At 41.1% G+C, this 18,428-nt stretch overlaps 3 long non-coding RNA genes across 7 annotated transcripts; 1 reads left to right on the top strand and 2 right to left on the bottom strand.

Moving 5' to 3' along the window:
* Positions 1-254: 254 nt before the first annotated feature.
* Positions 255-8,373, bottom strand: LOC135111628 (uncharacterized). Of its 5 annotated transcripts, none has more exons than XR_010273819.1 (6): positions 7,719-8,373; positions 4,008-5,226; positions 3,233-3,437; positions 1,952-2,057; positions 1,198-1,357; positions 255-607 (listed from the first exon to the last, which is right to left on the bottom strand). It is a non-coding gene; the product is annotated as an uncharacterized LOC135111628 (long non-coding RNA). The 5 variants fall into 5 exon arrangements; XR_010273821.1 differs by having other exon boundaries at positions 4,008-4,131; positions 7,719-8,250; XR_010273818.1 differs by lacking the exon at positions 7,719-8,373 and adding an exon at positions 6,406-6,444.
* LOC135111633 (uncharacterized) lies at positions 7,283-11,418 on the top strand. The gene is made up of 6 exons (XR_010273839.1): positions 7,283-7,388; positions 8,731-8,919; positions 8,998-9,154; positions 9,306-9,510; positions 9,857-10,032; positions 10,788-11,418. It is a non-coding gene; the product is annotated as an uncharacterized LOC135111633 (long non-coding RNA).
* A 274-nt stretch (positions 11,419-11,692) lies between these two features.
* On the bottom strand, positions 11,693-15,569 carry LOC135111627 (uncharacterized). Its single transcript, XR_010273816.1, has 4 exons — positions 14,624-15,569; positions 13,283-13,388; positions 12,631-12,790; positions 11,693-12,048 (listed from the first exon to the last, which is right to left on the bottom strand). It is a non-coding gene; the product is annotated as an uncharacterized LOC135111627 (long non-coding RNA).
* Between the last annotated feature and the right edge of the window lie 2,859 nt (positions 15,570-18,428).

The raw sequence follows: 18,428 nt of genomic DNA, 5'->3' as shown, positions 1-18,428 counted from the left end.
TGCATGAATGTTCAAGCGGTACCATTTGCTCCCTTCTGCACAGCTTGCAGCAACACTTCTGGCGCTGCATAGTGAACAGTGAAGCACGGTGTCTTCGTGCTGCCATCCTTTTCCTTGTCAGGCATCAAATGTGCAAACCCAAAATCCACAATCTTAATAACTGAATCTTCAGAAGAATCCTTGAACAAGAGATTCCGTGAAAAGATGTTTAGATTAGAATGGCCTCGGAGAAGGATAATATCTGAATGGAATAAATTCATACTTTTTATTATAAAGGCCATACAAATGATGGAGATCAATAATATTCCATGCAATAAATTCTTTAAAATAAGCAGATGGAAAATCAATGCAAAAAAACTTCCTTTTTTTACCTTTCCTTTCTTTTCTTTTCTGTCTATCCTCAACACCAACCCTTTTCACCCCTGTCTGGCTTTAGGTCTCCGTGAACACTGATGCTTTTCCTGTGCACGTAGTGAACTGCTGACACCAGGTTCCTCACGACGACCGAAGCCCGAGGCGAGCCTCTGTGAACCTCTCGTGTTTCCTGATCCTCTGAGGCAGCCAGCTCTCCACCTCCAAGGAGCTGCATCACAATGTAGGTGTGTGCCTGTGAAACCAACATGAATTAGATACAGGCATACAATGATTAAATGCAAGGAAAAGAAAATAATATGATCTTAAACTAATTGTTACTTAAACTGTTACTGATAAATCCTGTTGTTTTATATTGTAATTCTACACAGTAAAAATATAGATTTGAAAATATACTTTGTAAACCTCAGTAACTTCCACTACAGCCCATTAAACTAGAACCATGAAAACATCCTTGAAAACCCCAGTAACTTGCACTACAGCCTGTTAGACTAGAACCATGAAAACACCCTTGAAAACCCCAGTAACTTCCACTACACCCTGTTAAACAAAAACCATGAAAACACCCTTGAAAACCCCAGTAACTTCCACTACACCCTGTTAAACAAGAACCATGAAAAACACCCTTGAAAACCTCAGTAACTTCCACTACACCCTGTTAAACTCGAACCATGAAAACACCCTTGAAAACACACACACAGGCAACCCTTTCCCGGCCACACACACACACAAACCCTCTCCAACACACACACACACACACACACACACACACACACACACACACACACACACACACACACACACACACCCCAGAACACACCATACCTAATTGGCAGGTGCTTTTTCAGTTCCAGTCTTAACACTTCGCATAAACCCTCTCTGTGTAATTGCCATGACCAGGCCCAGGAAGGAAAACTTGCGGTCCTGCGCCAACGAGTCGTAACTATGCTTGTGGTGGGTCGCGAAGATCAGCGTTAACTCCAGGCTGGAATACAGGAACAGGTAGAGGAAGTAAACTCGGCTAAGTTGTATTAATTTCATGCGTTCTACAGAGAGAGAGAAAGACAGATGTTTATGAATGAAGGGAGAGGAGGAGGAGGAGGAACGGGAGGTAGTGTGTGTGTGTGTGTGTGTGTGTGTGTGTGTGTGTGTGTGTGTGTGTGTGTGTGTGTGTGTGTGTGTGTGTGTGTGTGTGTGTGTGTGTGTGTGTGTGTGTGTATGAATGAAGGGAGAGGGGGAGGAGGAGGAACAGGAGGTGGTGTGTGTGTGTGTGTGTGTGTGTGTGTGTGTGTGTGTGTGTGTGTGTGTGTGTGTGTGTGTGTATGAATGAAGGGAGAGGAGGAGGAGGAGGAACGGGAGGTGGTGTGTGTGTGTGTGTGTGTGTGTGTGTGTGTGTGTGTGTGTGTGTGTGTGTGTGTGTGTGTGTGTGTGTGTGTGTGTGTGTGTGTGTGTGTGTGTATGTGTGTTTCAGGAGTAAACATAAGGGAATATTTGCTAGTACACACACACACACACACACACAATACTACAAACACGAACAAACACACAATACTGAACATACAAACACACACACACACACCTTCTCTGCCCAGGCCCTTGACACAGCTGATGGAGAACAGAGCCCTAGGATTGATCACCTCCCAAGCCTCGGTCAAACTGGCACCGATGTCCCTCCTCCTTCTGCCCTGCGGTGGAAGAACAAGACACAAATCTGACTCACACACGACGAGACAACAGCGAACGTAAACAAACAGTGTTGCCAACTCAGGGAAAGGGAGTTTTACTGTACAAGGGATAAAATACAAGTGAATCACCATGGAAACACCCTTTGAAAACCCACAGTAACTTCCACTACAGCCTTGATAACACTACTTACCCTAGATCACCCCCAAACACCCCTATATAACCCTGAAACACCACCAAGACACCATTAAACACCCCAAAACAAACTATTTACCTCAAAACACTTGCAAAACACTCCCAAAACAAAATTAAACACCCCAAAACACACTATTTACCTCAAAACACTTGCAAAATCAGTGCCTGTGGGTTGAGGGGAGGTTAGGAGAGGGTAGGCTGGTTAAGTTAGGTTAGGACACACCGACAACACACCACAATATAAATAAGAAATAAAATAATGCATAAGAAAATAAAGTTAAAAAAAAGTAAACTAACAATATATTTTAAACTACAACAACACCTTTAAACATCCTCAAAATACTCCAAAACACCCAGAAACACTCCAAAAACACACCAAAACACTCTCAAAATAACCCAAAACACACCAAAACATCCCAAAATACCCCAAAACACTCCAAAAACACACCAAAACACCTTCAAAATACCCCAAAACACCCCAAAACACTACAAACACATCCCAAAACACTCCAAAAACACACCAAAATACTCCAAAAATACTCCTAAACATCTCAAAACACATCAAAACATTCCAAAAACATCCCAAAACACTTTAAAACACACCAAAAATCCCAAAACACCTCCACAACACCACAAACCACTTCAAAACACCCCTTAACCACCCCAAAACACATCAAAACACTTCACAACACACCAAAAACACCCCAAAACACTCCAAAAACACCCCAAAACACCCCAAAAACACCTGAAGACTCCCTCAGAACACTGAAATAGAATAAAACACAAAATAACAATAATAAAGAAAACAAGCTGCAATATTGAACAGCAGGAACACAAACAAACACACACACACCCTGTAAACAAACAAACAAACAAAAAATAAATAAATAGATAATAGGATAAAAAAATTGAAAAAAATAACAATAAAAACAAGCTAAAAATATATAAACCAATACAAAACACAACAAACCCACTCAATTACCAAACAAGACAGAAAGGAACCTCGCAGCGAAACCGATGATATGCTGGTAATAAGTCACACAGGAGAGCTGAGAGGAATACAAGCCGCTGGTGTTGTGCTTGGAGTAACAGTCGAGGAGAGCAGGAGACACGGGCAGCACCACCTTCAAGCCGAGCAGGTCCAGGATCAGACTGCCGAATAACACCTTGCTTGTCCGTGCGTTCCTCTGTGGGTGTTAGGTTAGGTTAGGTTACGTTAGGTTAAGTGAGGTTAGGTTATGTTAGGTTAAGTGAGGTTAGGTTAAGTGAGGTTAGGTTAGGTTAGGTTAAGTTACGTTAGGTTAGGTTAAGTGAGGTTAAGTGAGGTTAGGTTAAGTTAGGTTAGGTTAAGTTAAGTTAGGTTAGGTTAGGTTAAAAGAGGTTAGGTTAAAAGAGGTTAGGTTAAGTTAGGTTAGGTTAGGTTAAGTTAAGTTAGGTTAAGTTATGTTAGGTTAAAAGAGGTTAGGCTAAGTTATGTTAAGTTAGCTTATGTTAGGTTAGGTTAGGTTAAGTGAGGTCTTTTTTATCTTTTATTTTTTTCTTATTGTACTTAGTTCCCTTTGACCAGTGTCCCTCCTATATATACAAAAAATAAAACAAAATCAATCAATAAATAAATAAAGTAAAACAAGAACATTTTTATGACTTTAAATCATTTTCCCGACACACTTGTGCATGGAGGCAGTGTTGCACGAGTGTTGAGTGACAAATATTGCATCTCAGCTTAGCAACACACACCAACACAACACCCTGCTCACCTTCTCCTTGATGTCCGCAGCCTGTACTGCCCCTCTGTCCCTGCCGTCCACCTCACCACCACTGCCGCCGCCACCGCCATCGCTGCCGCCAACTTGCTTGCCGGATCGGAGGGTTGCCGTTGCTCTGAAAGTTACATTAGGTTTGGTTAAGTGGGGCCGTGGGAAGAGGATGTAGGTTAGGTTAGGTTTGGTTAGGCTAGGTTATGTTAGGTTTGGCTAGGTTTCTTTAGGTTAGGTTAGGTGAGGTTAGGTTAGGTTAGGTTAGGTAAGGCTTGGCTAGGTTAGGCTTGCTTAGGTAAGGTTTGGCTAGGTTAGGTTAGGTTAGGTAAGGCTTGGCTAGGTTAGGCTTGCTTAGGTAAGGTTTGGCTAGGTTAGAATTGCTTAGGTTAGGTTAGGTAAAGTTTGGTTAGGCCAGCTTGGGATTAAGACACGAGATAGCCAGTCTTGGGGAGGAGGAAGCACCAGACAGAAGTTAGGGTAGGCTTCTTTGGGATAGGCTTGGTTTGATTAGGGTCAGCTGAGGAGTGTGAAGCTCCACCACGTTTGGTTAAATTTGAGGTAATATTTTAGTCATTTTCTCTCTCACCACCAAAATTTTCCCACTGTGTAAACTTTGTTAATATTTTTTATCTGAAGGCTACAAAACACATCACTCGCTTTCCATCCCAGACCCCTAAACACCACCCCTTTCTTCCTTCCTTAGCATCAGCCAGCCAGCCTCTTTGGACTTAAATGAAGGAAACTTTTAAACACGTAGATATAATATAACATTTTCTTCTTCACACACACACACACACACACACACACACTGCTTCCGTGACGTGGGAGAGTGAGGAAGAGCGAGAAAGAGTTTTATCACCAGCTGGAAGGAAACTACCGATTTGTTTACATCTGACAAGAGAAAACGCGGCTGTCACTTCTGTCAACGGGTAACTAATACAAAGCTGAGAGAGAGAGAGAGAGAGAGAGAGAGAGAGAGAGAGAGAGAGAGAGAGAGAGAGAGAGAGAGAGAGAGAGAGAGAGAGAGAGAGAGAGAGAGAGAGAGAGAGAGAGAGAGATTGTCATATAACCATTTTATACTCAAGATAATAAAAGACAGCAAGCGTTTAATTATTAATTTTCCAACTTTCTTCGCTTGCCTAAACTTTCTTCCACACTGCTGGTGGTGATGGTGGTGGTGGTCTTCCTGCTTCCCTATTTCGTCCCTCTACATTTGTATCTTAAAAGAAAAAAAGATCGTATTACTGAATCAACACCAATGAACGCTTAACCTTACCTAACCTAAAGTGTACCTCTGTTTTTACCCTCTACCCATCACTACAACCTCCAGTACCTTCCCCTGCTAGGACTCCAACACCACAACACCTCGTACAGACCCAGACATCCCACACACGTGCATCTAGAAGCTTCATACATCACAACACACGCTATAACACCCCTGACACGCTTCTACTATCACAGTCCCCCCTTAAACACTCCAGAACCTTTTATTTTACCTCCAGCACACCACTTCTACCCTCAAAGACCCAGTACTTATCTGCAACATGCCTATAACATAACCAAAACACCTCAAAAGCAACTCCAACCACACTAAAACACCTTAAAACACCTTAAACACTCCTAAACGCACAAAAAACACCCTAAACACATCGAAAGTGCACCAAAATATCCCTAAACACACTTAAAATACTCCAAAACTCACCCAATTGACTTTAAACGCATCGAAAACACACCGTACCTACCCAAAACACACTCAAACTCATCCATAACATTCTAAAACACACTTAAAACATCCCAAAACACTGAAAACGGCCCAAAACACACTTAAAACACCCCAAAACACCCAGACTGACCTAAAATACCCACAAACGCACCCAAAATTCCCCGGTATCCACACAAAACACACCCAAACTCGTCCATAACATCCTAAAATACACTTGAAACATCACAAAACATTGAAAACAGTCCCAAACACACTTAAAGCACTCCTAAACAAGCCTAAGACACCCCAAAACACACCAGGAACGCTAAATATTGACTCAAACATCACCAAATCCCTAAAACACACACTTCAACACCCTTTCAACACCTCCAGACACACTGCAACACTCCCTAAACACCTCCAGACACACTCCAACACCTCTTAAACACACCAAATACACTGGAAGCACTGTCAGGGAAGACAAATACTACCAAGACAGACAGGGCAGCAGGGAAAATTAAGCTAAATATTGTTTTCTTATCATTTTTCTGTTTTACCACCTCCTCTATTCCTTCTCCCTTCCTCTTCCTCCTCTATTTCTCTTATTTTCTTACTCATTCTACTCTTATCTACACGTCTGAGTTTAGAAACACGTGGAAACACCAGGAAAACACTGCAAAGTACGATAATTATTACCGAGGAGACAGCGGAGCCGATCAAGGTCCCTGGTCCATGATGGCGGCCGTGACGTCACGGCAATTTTACGTACCGTAACGGATTTCATTTCGAAATTGACCCCTCGAAAAAATGGAGCTAGGCTGGAATGCCTTATATATTCTGACTTGACAAATACTTAAAATAATATTCACAATATTAAAACAGCTCTAGCCTGAGTAGTATTTAAAAAATATCCAAATGAAATATGGAAAAAGTGTTGAAATATTCGGCACCATTTAAATCATTGAAAAGTCCACAACATTTGAATTTTTAGGAACGTAAAAATTTTTAAAAAATCTGAACTATCATCTTACACAATCAAAAGTGACCTGGAACAAGAAGTAAACAAATAAAACCGAAATTGTGTAAAAACCAAGTGTTGAACCTAAATACGATTAAAAACCACTGAAAAGTCCACCTATTTTCACTCAACAACAAGATAAAACACTTTAAAACATACAAACAATTTTTTCAAGCAATGAAAAGTTAGTTACAAGCTCAAATAGAGAGACAATAACACAAAAAGTGTTGTAATAACAACTTTTAACAGGACCATAAACCATTTTTAAAGTCCACTTATTTCTCTCAACAGGAACCAAAAAACAATTTAAAAATCATAAGCAATTTTTAGAAATACAAAAGACGTAGTTAGAACGTGAAATAAAAAATCAAGTTTGTCAAAATACTGCTAAAAAAACACCCCGCATTTTCGGCAAGCAACACAAAATTCAACACAACTCAACACAAGCCACGAAAATACTTCTAAAGCAAATAATTATTTTTATAAACCATAAAAAACATGCTATACCAGCAGAATAAAGAAGTTAAGAAAAAAATAAAAAAATATTGGAACCCACAGGTTGAAGCAGGTTGGCAGAGGTAGCCAGGCATCATGGCGGCCCTTGTCAGTGGAGAGAACGGCCGCTATTTTGCCTGTTATTCTTCCATCGTAACTAAATGAGGCAATGGCAGATATATCTAGCTAGCGGATATGAAAGCCTAGTTATGTGGCTCCACTTAGTGACGTGTTAGGCTTACAATAAGTGAGAAATGAAGCAGATATTGGCGGACAAATGGGGAAGGCTGCCTCCACCTCAGCTGATAACATTAGATAAGTGTATTTTTTTGACGTTTTTATAATTCCTGTCATGGTTAATTAGTAAGAGTTTTGTGGTGGAGGCTTGGAGCGCTTGTGGCACCGTGGAATGCTGGGTCACGTCAATATATTCCTAACCAGGTGCAAAAACATGAAATACGAGGCTCAACAATAAACAGTAAGGTTAACCACTGACCTGACAGCCCTGTGTTGTTGTTGTTGTGGGTGACACGTAACAACACTATCACAGTTACCGCCTGTTACATCACACTGTGCAAATTAGCTGGCTGGACAAGTGGTGGGCCGGTTTCTTACCAATATTATCCCTTGTGGCACTGCAGGCACCTCCCGGCAGGCACCAAGCTTGCACCAGCACACGCAGGCACCCACCACGGCCCCTGTCACTGTCTTGTTCTGCGAAAATACGTTAAATAAAGCACCAGTTTATGGCACCCTTTTAACCTAGTGCCTTGTGTCTGACGTCTGGTTGTGTCGTCCGTCCCAGCCTGCTCCGCACAGTACGCAGGCAAACCTATCCACAACACACTTAGCTTTCAATAACAAGCACCAACTTCTTTTATATTATACTAAACTAATAGAAAATTAAATATAAAGAATTATAAGCGTGTAAAAATAAATCTCAGGCCATTATAACTGTAATTGTCAAAGTATCTAGATGTTACTGATTGAAGCGCCAAATTCAAACTGGTCCTGGCGGGACTTACACTGCAATGTCTCGTCCCTTGTGTGGCGTAATGTGAAATCATTGAAAAGCTTGTGTGAATTGAAGGCTTGGCTTAATACTGTGTTATATCTCAGCTTATCATTATTAAGTATTTACCATTTGACGTTAAAAAACAACAATACTTCACAGAGATATCCAAGTATAACAGAGGCTTCCATACTGTAGCTAATGATCAACAGAGAATTACCAGCCTTTCTCTGTGTGTCAAAGAGAGCCCTTAGGGAAACGTTCGTGTGCGTGTGTGTGTGTGTGTGTGTGTGGTATGGAAAGATATAATTGCTTAAGTACAGCCTCTCTCTCTCTCTCTCTCTCTCTCTCTCTCTCTCTCTCTCTCTCTCTCTCTCTCTCTCTCTCTCTCTCTCTCTCTCTCTCTCTCTCTCTCTCTCTACGTATTTTGCCTGTCTGCCCTCGTGTGTGTGTGTATCTCATTTATTTATTTAAGTTATTTTTCTTCTTCACGCAGATAGTAATTGACGAACACAACACACCACGTGGAGAGAAGCAAGGTGTGGAGTACCCAAGCCTCTCACAGTCCATGCTAGTAGACTCACCCTGCATGTGGAGATCTCCCAAAATGCACGGAGGTTATTCCAGAGCTGCAGGACAGAGTACTTGAGACCATTGGTGAACAGAAAGCTGAGGTTGAACAAAGGTAGAGTAAAGATTACACTGACATTTGGGACATTGACATTGTTTGTTACCAGTATTATATTGATTCCTTTTATTTCAGCCAAGAATTGATAGCTGCCCAAGGTGTAAGCAAGATTCACAATGATGAGGTCATTGTGACGTGTGCAATGTGTCCACTGGTCTTGGCCTTCCTGACCAAGGCAGCCACACAAAGGAAATTCCACGTTATTGTTGCCGAACGTGCCCCTAAATATGATGTAAGGTGTTTTATGCGTCTCTTTCACGTCATCGTGTCTGATGTGCACAATACATAACACAGGGACTGCCACATGTAGGGGTGATGGCTTCTTGCAGCTTCCTTTATTTTATTATGTTCTTATGTTCTCAATACATCTTTTACTTGTGCAGGGTCACCCAGTGGCAAAAGCTTTATGTACTGCTGGAATTGAGACAACATTAATTCAAGACTCTGCAGTGTTCCCCATCATGTCACGTGTCAACAAGGTCATCAAAGGTCATCGTTGGCACCGAGACGGTGGTGACCAACGGAGGCATTGAGACCTTTGTTGGTGCAGCCTCTCTTGCCTCACCACCAAAGTTTTATTCTGTTCCAGTAAGTTTTATTTGTTAGTCATTATCCTGATACCTCTTTCAGTGGGGCAGTATTTGAAACATATTTACTGTTGCAAATTGAACAGGGAAGGTATCACAAAAGTACATACCATTTTATTCTCACAGAAATTCTTGATTCCAGTTTTTGATACATTCCTTTTCCACATGTTTATTTCGTGTAGGTGGATATACATTCCTCGTGTTGAGTGTTGGATGGTCCTTTCTCAAACCTCAACCTGTTGTTGTCTCATGTGGAGCTAGATACTATCAGATCAGTACCTATATAATATTGAAAATCATGGCATGAATTGTGCATTTTGCTTATTGTCACAAATCTTCATTTTCAGCTGTATGTGTGCACTCCCACATACAAATTTAGCTTGATGGGCTGTGAAGAAATAAGCCACCAAACCACCACTTCTATTATCCCAGAGGGAACAAAGTTTTGGCCGTCTGTAAATACTGCGCTGACTCAGCTAGATTACGTTCCTCCAGAAAATGTCACCAGTTTGATAACTAACAAGTGAGTTTGTGTTGTTCATATGACTGTGTGGTCCTTTCAAGGTGTGATGTTGGGGGTTCATTTAATTTTTTCATTTGCTTTCCTTGTTGGGCCTGGGCTGACCTCAGGAGACATCAGTATTTGTCAGCTTTATGCACAAACTGTTATTTAGCACTGTACTTCATCTCCCAGTAAAACTTCTGATCCTAAATGCATCAAATGAAAGGCCTTTATGTTTTACTTATGAGTGAGATAAACAACTTACTCAATTTATTATACAGTAAAATCCCTCTCATCCGGCAGCTTCAAGTATCCGGCACATTTTTCCCCGAGCCTTAAAATCAATAAAAAATCAATGTGTACTCAGAAAATCAATTAAAATTCCCACGCGAGGCATACTCCGTCCCCTTGTCACCACAGCGCACTGCTTCGCGCCACCCGCAGCCCACTGCACTGTGTTTACTCAGTGACTCAGTCCCGCGTGTGCACTGTTTATCGCCCGACGCCTTCATCACGCCTAAAGTTGTAGAAAAAAGGAAGTGTGTTGTGCTTACACTTAAGCAGCTGATCAGATCAGCTGATCATTGTTGTGGTAAGATGCGTGAGTGTAGGGTGGTCGTTGTGGACATAATTTCACTTCTATTCAAGTATCCGGCACGTCGGCGGTCCCGTTGATGCCGGATAAGAGGGATTTTACTGTACCCTGTTTATCTTGCACATCTACTCACTTAGCTTTAAATAATGGCTGCTGACCATTTAAATCTCTTTTATTTCAGTCGAGGTACTGCACCATCCTACGTGTACCGGCAGCTTAGCGAACTGTACCGTCCCACTTCTTGTGTAACAAGAAGGTAACAGCTTTAATCCTTGCAAATAAGGAATAAGAGAAAAGAGACACACCTGCCATTTGTACTGTTATGCTGTAGTGTTCTGTCATTTTTTTCCTCTTTTATCCTAGAACCATTTTTGGTCATTCATGTTTCTAAAAATTATTATACAAAAATGTTGAGCTTAATATGTTTGGTGTAGTTTTTTGTAACATGTGTTATTGTTAATGTGTGTGGTTCCCCTCAGGAAGAATGTTGCAGTATTAGCAGTAATGTTACAGCCAATGGAAGTGTCTGTATTGTGGTTTGGTGGGAGGTTAATTTGATGTATTTTTAGAGTTGTGCAGGATATTATAGCAAGCCCTCAAAATAAAGAAAATAACTATAGAAAACACTCCTTGTATTGAAAACACCACTGCAGAGAAATCTCTAATGAAACAGGAAACCCTACATTCAGTACTGTGTGGTTGTTGCAGTAACACTGAGCTAAATGCCTTTTGGATGGTTGTACACTAAAAATAATGTAAAAATGCCTATAAACAACTGTCCGTCCCTGCATTAAAAACCTTTCATCATAAAATTACACACAAGATACTCAACCAGTGCATGAATGTTCAAGCGGTACCATTTGCTCCCTTCTGCACAGCTTGCAGCAACACTTCTGGCGCTGCATAGTGAACAGTGAAGCACGGTGTCTTCGTGCTGCCATCCTTTTCCTTGTCAGGCATCAAATGTGCAAACCCAAAATCCACAATCTTAATAACTGAATCTTCAGAAGAATCCTTGAACAAGAGATTCCGTGAAAAGATGTTTAGATTAGAATGGCCTCGGAGAAGGATAATATCTGAATGGAATAAATTCATACTTTTTATTATAAAGGCCATACAAATGATGGAGATCAATAATATTCCATGCAATAAATTCTTTAAAATAAGCAGATGGAAAATCAATGCAAAAAAACTTCCTTTTTTTACCTTTCCTTTCTTTTCTTTTCTGTCTATCCTCAACACCAACCCTTTTCACCCCTGTCTGGCTTTAGGTCTCCGTGAACACTGATGCTTTTCCTGTGCACGTAGTGAACTGCTGACACCAGGTTCCTCACGACGACCGAAGCCCGAGGCGAGCCTCTGTGAACCTCTCGTGTTTCCTGATCCTCTGAGGCAGCCAGCTCTCCACCTCCAAGGAGCTGCATCACAATGTAGGTGTGTGCCTGTGAAACCAACATGAATTAGATACAGGCATACAATGATTAAATGCAAGGAAAAGAAAATAATATGATCTTAAACTAATTGTTACTTAAACTGTTACTGATAAATCCTGTTGTTTTATATTGTAATTCTACACAGTAAAAATATAGATTTGAAAATATACTTTGTAAACCTCAGTAACTTCCACTACAGCCCATTAAACTAGAACCATGAAAACATCCTTGAAAACCCCAGTAACTTGCACTACAGCCTGTTAGACTAGAACCATGAAAACACCCTTGAAAACCCCAGTAACTTCCACTACACCCTGTTAAACAAAAACCATGAAAACACCCTTGAAAACCCCAGTAACTTCCACTACACCCTGTTAAACAAGAACCATGAAAAACACCCTTGAAAACCTCAGTAACTTCCACTACACCCTGTTAAACTCGAACCATGAAAACACCCTTGAAAACACACACACAGGCAACCCTTTCCCGGCCACACACACACACAAACCCTCTCCAACACACACACACACACACACACACACACACACACACACACACACACACACACACACACCCCAGAACACACCATACCTAATTGGCAGGTGCTTTTTCAGTTCCAGTCTTAACACTTCGCATAAACCCTCTCTGTGTAATTGCCATGACCAGGCCCAGGAAGGAAAACTTGCGGTCCTGCGCCAACGAGTCGTAACTATGCTTGTGGTGGGTCGCGAAGATCAGCGTTAACTCCAGGCTGGAATACAGGAACAGGTAGAGGAAGTAAACTCGGCTAAGTTGTATTAATTTCATGCGTTCTACAGAGAGAGAGAAAGACAGATGTTTATGAATGAAGGGAGAGGAGGAGGAGGAGGAACGGGAGGTAGTGTGTGTGTGTGTGTGTGTGTGTGTGTGTGTGTGTGTGTGTGTGTGTGTGTGTGTGTGTGTGTGTGTGTGTGTGTGTGTGTGTGTGTGTGTGTGTGTGTGTGTGTGTGTATGAATGAAGGGAGAGGAGGAGGAGGAGGAACAGGAGGTGGTGTGTGTCTGTGTGTGTGTGTGTGTGTGTGTGTGTGTGTGTGTGTGTGTGTGTGTGTGTGTGTGTGTGTGTGTGTGTGTGTGTGTGTGTGTGTGTGTGTTTCAGGAGTAAACATAAGGGAATATTTGCTAGTACACACACACACACACACACACAATACTACAAACACGAACAAACACACAATACTGAACATACAAACACACACACACACACCTTCTCTGCCCAGGCCCTTGACACAGCTGATGGAGAACAGAGCCCTAGGATTGATCACCTCCCAAGCCTCGGTCAAACTGGCACCGATGTCCCTCCTCCTTCTGCCCTGCGGTGGAAGAACAAGACACAAATCTGACTCACACACGACGAGACAACAGCGAACGTAAACAAACAGTGTTGCCAACTCAGGGAAAGGGAGTTTTACTGTACAAGGGATAAAATACAAGTGAATCACCATGGAAACACCCTTTGAAAACCCACAGTAACTTCCACTACAGCCTTGATAACACTACTTACCCTAGATCACCCCCAAACACCCCTATATAACCCTGAAACACCACCAAGACACCATTAAACACCCCAAAACAAACTATTTACCTCAAAACACTTGCAAAACACTCCCAAAACAAAATTAAACACCCCAAAACACACTATTTACCTCAAAACACTTGCAAAACACTCTCAAAACACCATTAAACACCCCAAAACACACTATTTACCTCAAAAACTTGCAAAACACTCCCAAAACACCATTAAACACCCAAAAACAGACAATTTACCTCAAAACACTTGAAAAAACACCCCCAAAACACCTCCAAAACCCCAATAATACCCAAAAAAAGACAATTTACCTCAAAACACTTGAAAAAACACCTCCAAAACCCCAATAATACCCAAAAAAGACAATTTACCTCAAAACACTTGCAAAAACACCCCCAAAACATCTCCAAAACCCAAAAAATACCCAAAAAAGACAATTTACCTCAAAACACTTGCAAAAACACCCCCAAAACACCTCCAAAACCCCAATAATACCCAAAAAACAGACAAAAACAAATATACCCAAAAACAGACAATTTACCTCAAAACACTTGAAAAAACACCCCAAAACACCTCCAAAACACCCCAAAATATCTCAAAACATTCCTAAACACACAAACAGGAGTGTAATGAATTAATAAGTGAAAGAAAGCAAGAGAATGTAAACAAACAGATGATAATGAAAAGAAAAGTGATTTAAATGAGATTGTTAAGATGTTTTGATGGTTTATGGTAAGGAAAATGAGAGAAAGGGTTTGTAATGATGACAGAAAGGAAGGAATAAGAGGGAAAAGTAAAGAAATGAGGAAAGGAAAGAGAAAATGATGCTTTACTCACAATGCACCTCTCTTTAACAACATTGAAAGACACAAGGAAATACAAACAAATTACAAAATAAGCAAAGAAAGAAAAAATGAAAGGAAAAAAAAAATAAGCAAAAATTATACAAAAACAAAAAAAAATATACATAATAAAAAAAAAAAATGAGAGACACACACACACACACACACACACACACACCTCAGGCAGCGATTCCTGGAAGAAGACAGCAAAGAATATTATGTTAGCCACAGTGAGAGTGCGTGCGTAGACAGCCGAGGCCGCGAACCACCCAGTACTTCCCCAGCGGGAGAACGCAGCCCCCACAGTGTGCCCGACGGTGAAGCCTATGCTGAATGTCACGCCAATCAGTGCCTGTGGGTTGAGGGGAGGTTAGGAGAGGGTAGGCTGGTTAGGTTAGGTTAGGACACACCGACAACACACCACAATATAAATAAGAAATAAAATAATGCATAAGAAAATAAAAAGTTAAAAAAAAGTAAACTAACAATATATTTTAAACTACCACAACACCTTTAAACACCCTCAAAATACTCCAAAACACCCAGAAACACTCCAAAAACACACCAAAACACTCTCAAAATAACCCAAAACACACCAAAACATCCCAAAATACCCCAAAACACTCCAAAAACACACCAAAACACCTTCAAAATACCCCAAAACACCCCAAAACACTACAAACACATCCCAAAACACTCCAAAAACACACCAAAATACTCCAAAAATACTCCTAAACATCTCAAAACACATCAAAACATTCCAAAAACATCCCAAAACACTTTAAAACACACCAAAAATCCCAAAACACCTCCACAACACCACAAACCACTTCAAAACACCCCTTAACCACCCCAAAACACATCAAAACACTTCACAACACACCAAAAACACCCCAAAACACTCCAAAAACACCCCAAAACACCCCAAAAACACCTGAAGACTCCCTCAGAACACTGAAATAGAATAAAACACAAAATAACAATAATAAAGAAAACAAGCTGCAATATTGAACAGCAGGAACACAAACAAACACACACACACCCTGTAAACAAACAAACAAACAAAAAATAAATAAATAGATAATAGGATAAAAAAATTGAAAAAAATAATAATAAAAACAAGCTAAAAATATATAAACCAATACAAAACACAACAAACCCACTCAATTACCAAACAAGACAGAATGGAACCTCGCAGCGAAACCGATGATATGCTGGTAATAAGTCACACAGGAGAGCTGAGAGGAATACAAGCCGCTGGTGTTGTGCTTGGAGTAACAGTCGAGGAGAGCAGGAGACACGGGCAGCACCACCTTCAAGCCGAGCAGGTCCAGGATCAGACTGCCGAATAACACCTTGCTTGTCCGTGCGTTCCTCTGTGGGTGTTAGGTTAGGTTAGGTTACGTTAGGTTAAGTGAGGTTAGGTTATGTTAGGTTAAGTGAGGTTAGGTTAAGTGAGGTTAGGTTAGGTTAGGTTAAGTTACGTTAGGTTAGGTTAAGTGAGGTTAAGTGAGGTTAGGTTAAGTTAGGTTAGGTTAAGTTAAGTTAGGTTAGGTTAGGTTAAAAGAAATTAGGTTAAAAGAGGTTAGGTTAAGTTAGGTTAAGTTAAGTTAGGTTAAGTTATGTTAGGTTAAAAGAGGTTAGGCTAAGTTATGTTAGGTTAAGTTAGCTTATGTTAGGTTAGGTTAGGTTAAGTGAGGTCTTTTTTATCTTTTATTTTTTTCTCAGTATTTTTTTCTTATTGTACTTAGTTCCCTTTGACCAGTGTCCCTCCTATATATACAAAAAATAAAACAAAATCAATAAATAAATAAATAAAGTAAAACAAGAACATTTTTACGACTTTAAATCATTTTCCCGACACACTTGTGCATGGAGGCAGTGTTGCACGAGTGTTGAGTGACAAATATTGCATCTCAGCTTAGCAACACACACCAACACAACACCCTGCTCACCTTCTCCTTGATGTCCGCAGCCTGTACTGCCCCTCTGTCCCTGCCGTCCACCTCACCACCACTGCCGCCGCCACCGCCATCGCTGCCGCCAACTTGCTTGCCGGATCGGAGGGTTGCCGTTGCTCTGAAAGTTACATTAGGTTTGGTTAAGTGGGGCCGTGGGAAGAGGATGTAGGTTAGATTAGGTTTGGTTAGGCTAGGTTATGTTAGGTTTGGCTAGGTTTCTTTAGGTTAGGTTAGGTGAGGTTAGGTTAGGTTAGGTTAGGTAAGGCTTGGCTAGGTTAGGCTTGCTTAGGTAAGGTTTGGCTAGGTTAGGTTAGGTTAGGTTAGGTTAGGTTAGGTAAGGCTTGGCTAGGTTAGGCTTGCTTAGGTAAGGTTTGGCTAGGTTAGGTTAGGTTAGGTTAGGTAAGGCTTGGCTAGGTTAGGCTTGCTTAGGTAAGGTTTGGCTAGGTTAGAATTGCTTAGGTTAGGTTAGGTAAAGTTTGGTTAGGCCAGCTTGGGATTAAGACACGAGATAGCCAGTCTTGGGGAGGAGGAAGCACCAGACAGAAGTTAGGGTAGGCTTCTTTGGGTTAGGCTTGGTTTGATTAGGGTCAGCTGAGGAGTGTGAAGCTCCACCACGTTTGGTTAAATTTGAGGTAATATTTTAGTCATTTTCTCTCTCACCACCAAAATTTTCCCACTGTGTAAACTTTGTTAATATTTTTTATCTGAAGGCTACAAAACACATCACTCGCTTTCCATCCCAGACCCCTAAACACCACCCCTTTCTTCCTTCCTTAGCATCAGCCAGCCAGCCTCTTTGGACTTAAATGAAGGAAACTTTTAAACACGTAGATATAATATAACATTTTCTTCTTCACACACACACACACACACACACACACTGCTTCCGTGACGTGGGAGAGTGAGGAAGAGCGAGAAAGAGTTTTATCACCAGCTGGAAGGAAACTACCGCTTTGTTTACATCTGACAAGAGAAAACGCGGCTGTCACTTCTGTCAACGGGTAACTAATACAAAGCTGAGAGAGAGAGAGAGAGAGAGAGAGAGAGAGAGAGAGAGAGAGAGAGAGAGAGAGAGAGAGAGAGAGAGAGAGAGAGAGAGAGAGAGAGAGAGAGAGAGATTGTCATATAACCATTTTATACTCAAGATAATAAAAGACAGCAAGCGTTTAATTATTAATTTTCCAACTTTCTTCGCTTGCCTAAACTTTCTTCCACACTGCTGGTGGTGATGGTGGTGGTGGTGGTGGTCTTCCTGCTTCCCTATTTCGTCCCTCTACATTTGTATCTTAAAAGAAAAAAAGATCGTATTACTGAATCAACACCAATGAACGCTTAACCTTACCTAACCTAAAGTGTACCTCTGTTTTTACCCTCTACCCATCACTACAACCTCCAGTACCTTCCCCTGCTAGGACTCCAACACCACAACACCTCGTACAGACCCAGACATCCCACACACGTGCATCTAGAAGCTTCATACATCACAACACACGCTATAACACCCCTGACACGCTTCTACTATCACAGTCCCCCCTTAAACACTCCAGAACCTTTTATTTTACCTCCAGCACACCACTTCTACCCTCAAAGACCCAGTACTTATCTGCAACATGCCTATAACATAACCAAAACACCTCAAAAGCAACTCCAACCACACTAAAACACCTTAAAACACCTTAAACACTCCTAAACGCACAAAAAAAAACACCCTAAACACATCGAAAGTGCACCAAAATATCCCTAAACACACTTAAAATACTCCAAAACTCACCCAATTGACTTTAAACGCATCGAAAACACACCGTACCTACCCAAAACACACTCAAACTCATCCATAACATTCTAAAACACACTTAAAACATCCCAAAACACTGAAAACGGCCCAAAACACACTTAAAACACCCCAAAACACCCAGACTGACCTAAAATACCCACAAACGCACCCAAAATTCCCCGGTATCCACACAAAACACACCCAAACTCGTCCATAACATCCTAAAATACACTTGAAACATCACAAAA

The sequence above is a fragment of the Scylla paramamosain genome, chromosome 22 (assembly GCF_035594125.1).
Source record: "Scylla paramamosain isolate STU-SP2022 chromosome 22, ASM3559412v1, whole genome shotgun sequence".
NCBI lineage: Eukaryota > Metazoa > Arthropoda > Malacostraca > Decapoda > Portunidae > Scylla > Scylla paramamosain.
This window is presented reverse-complemented; position numbering and strand designations above follow the sequence as displayed.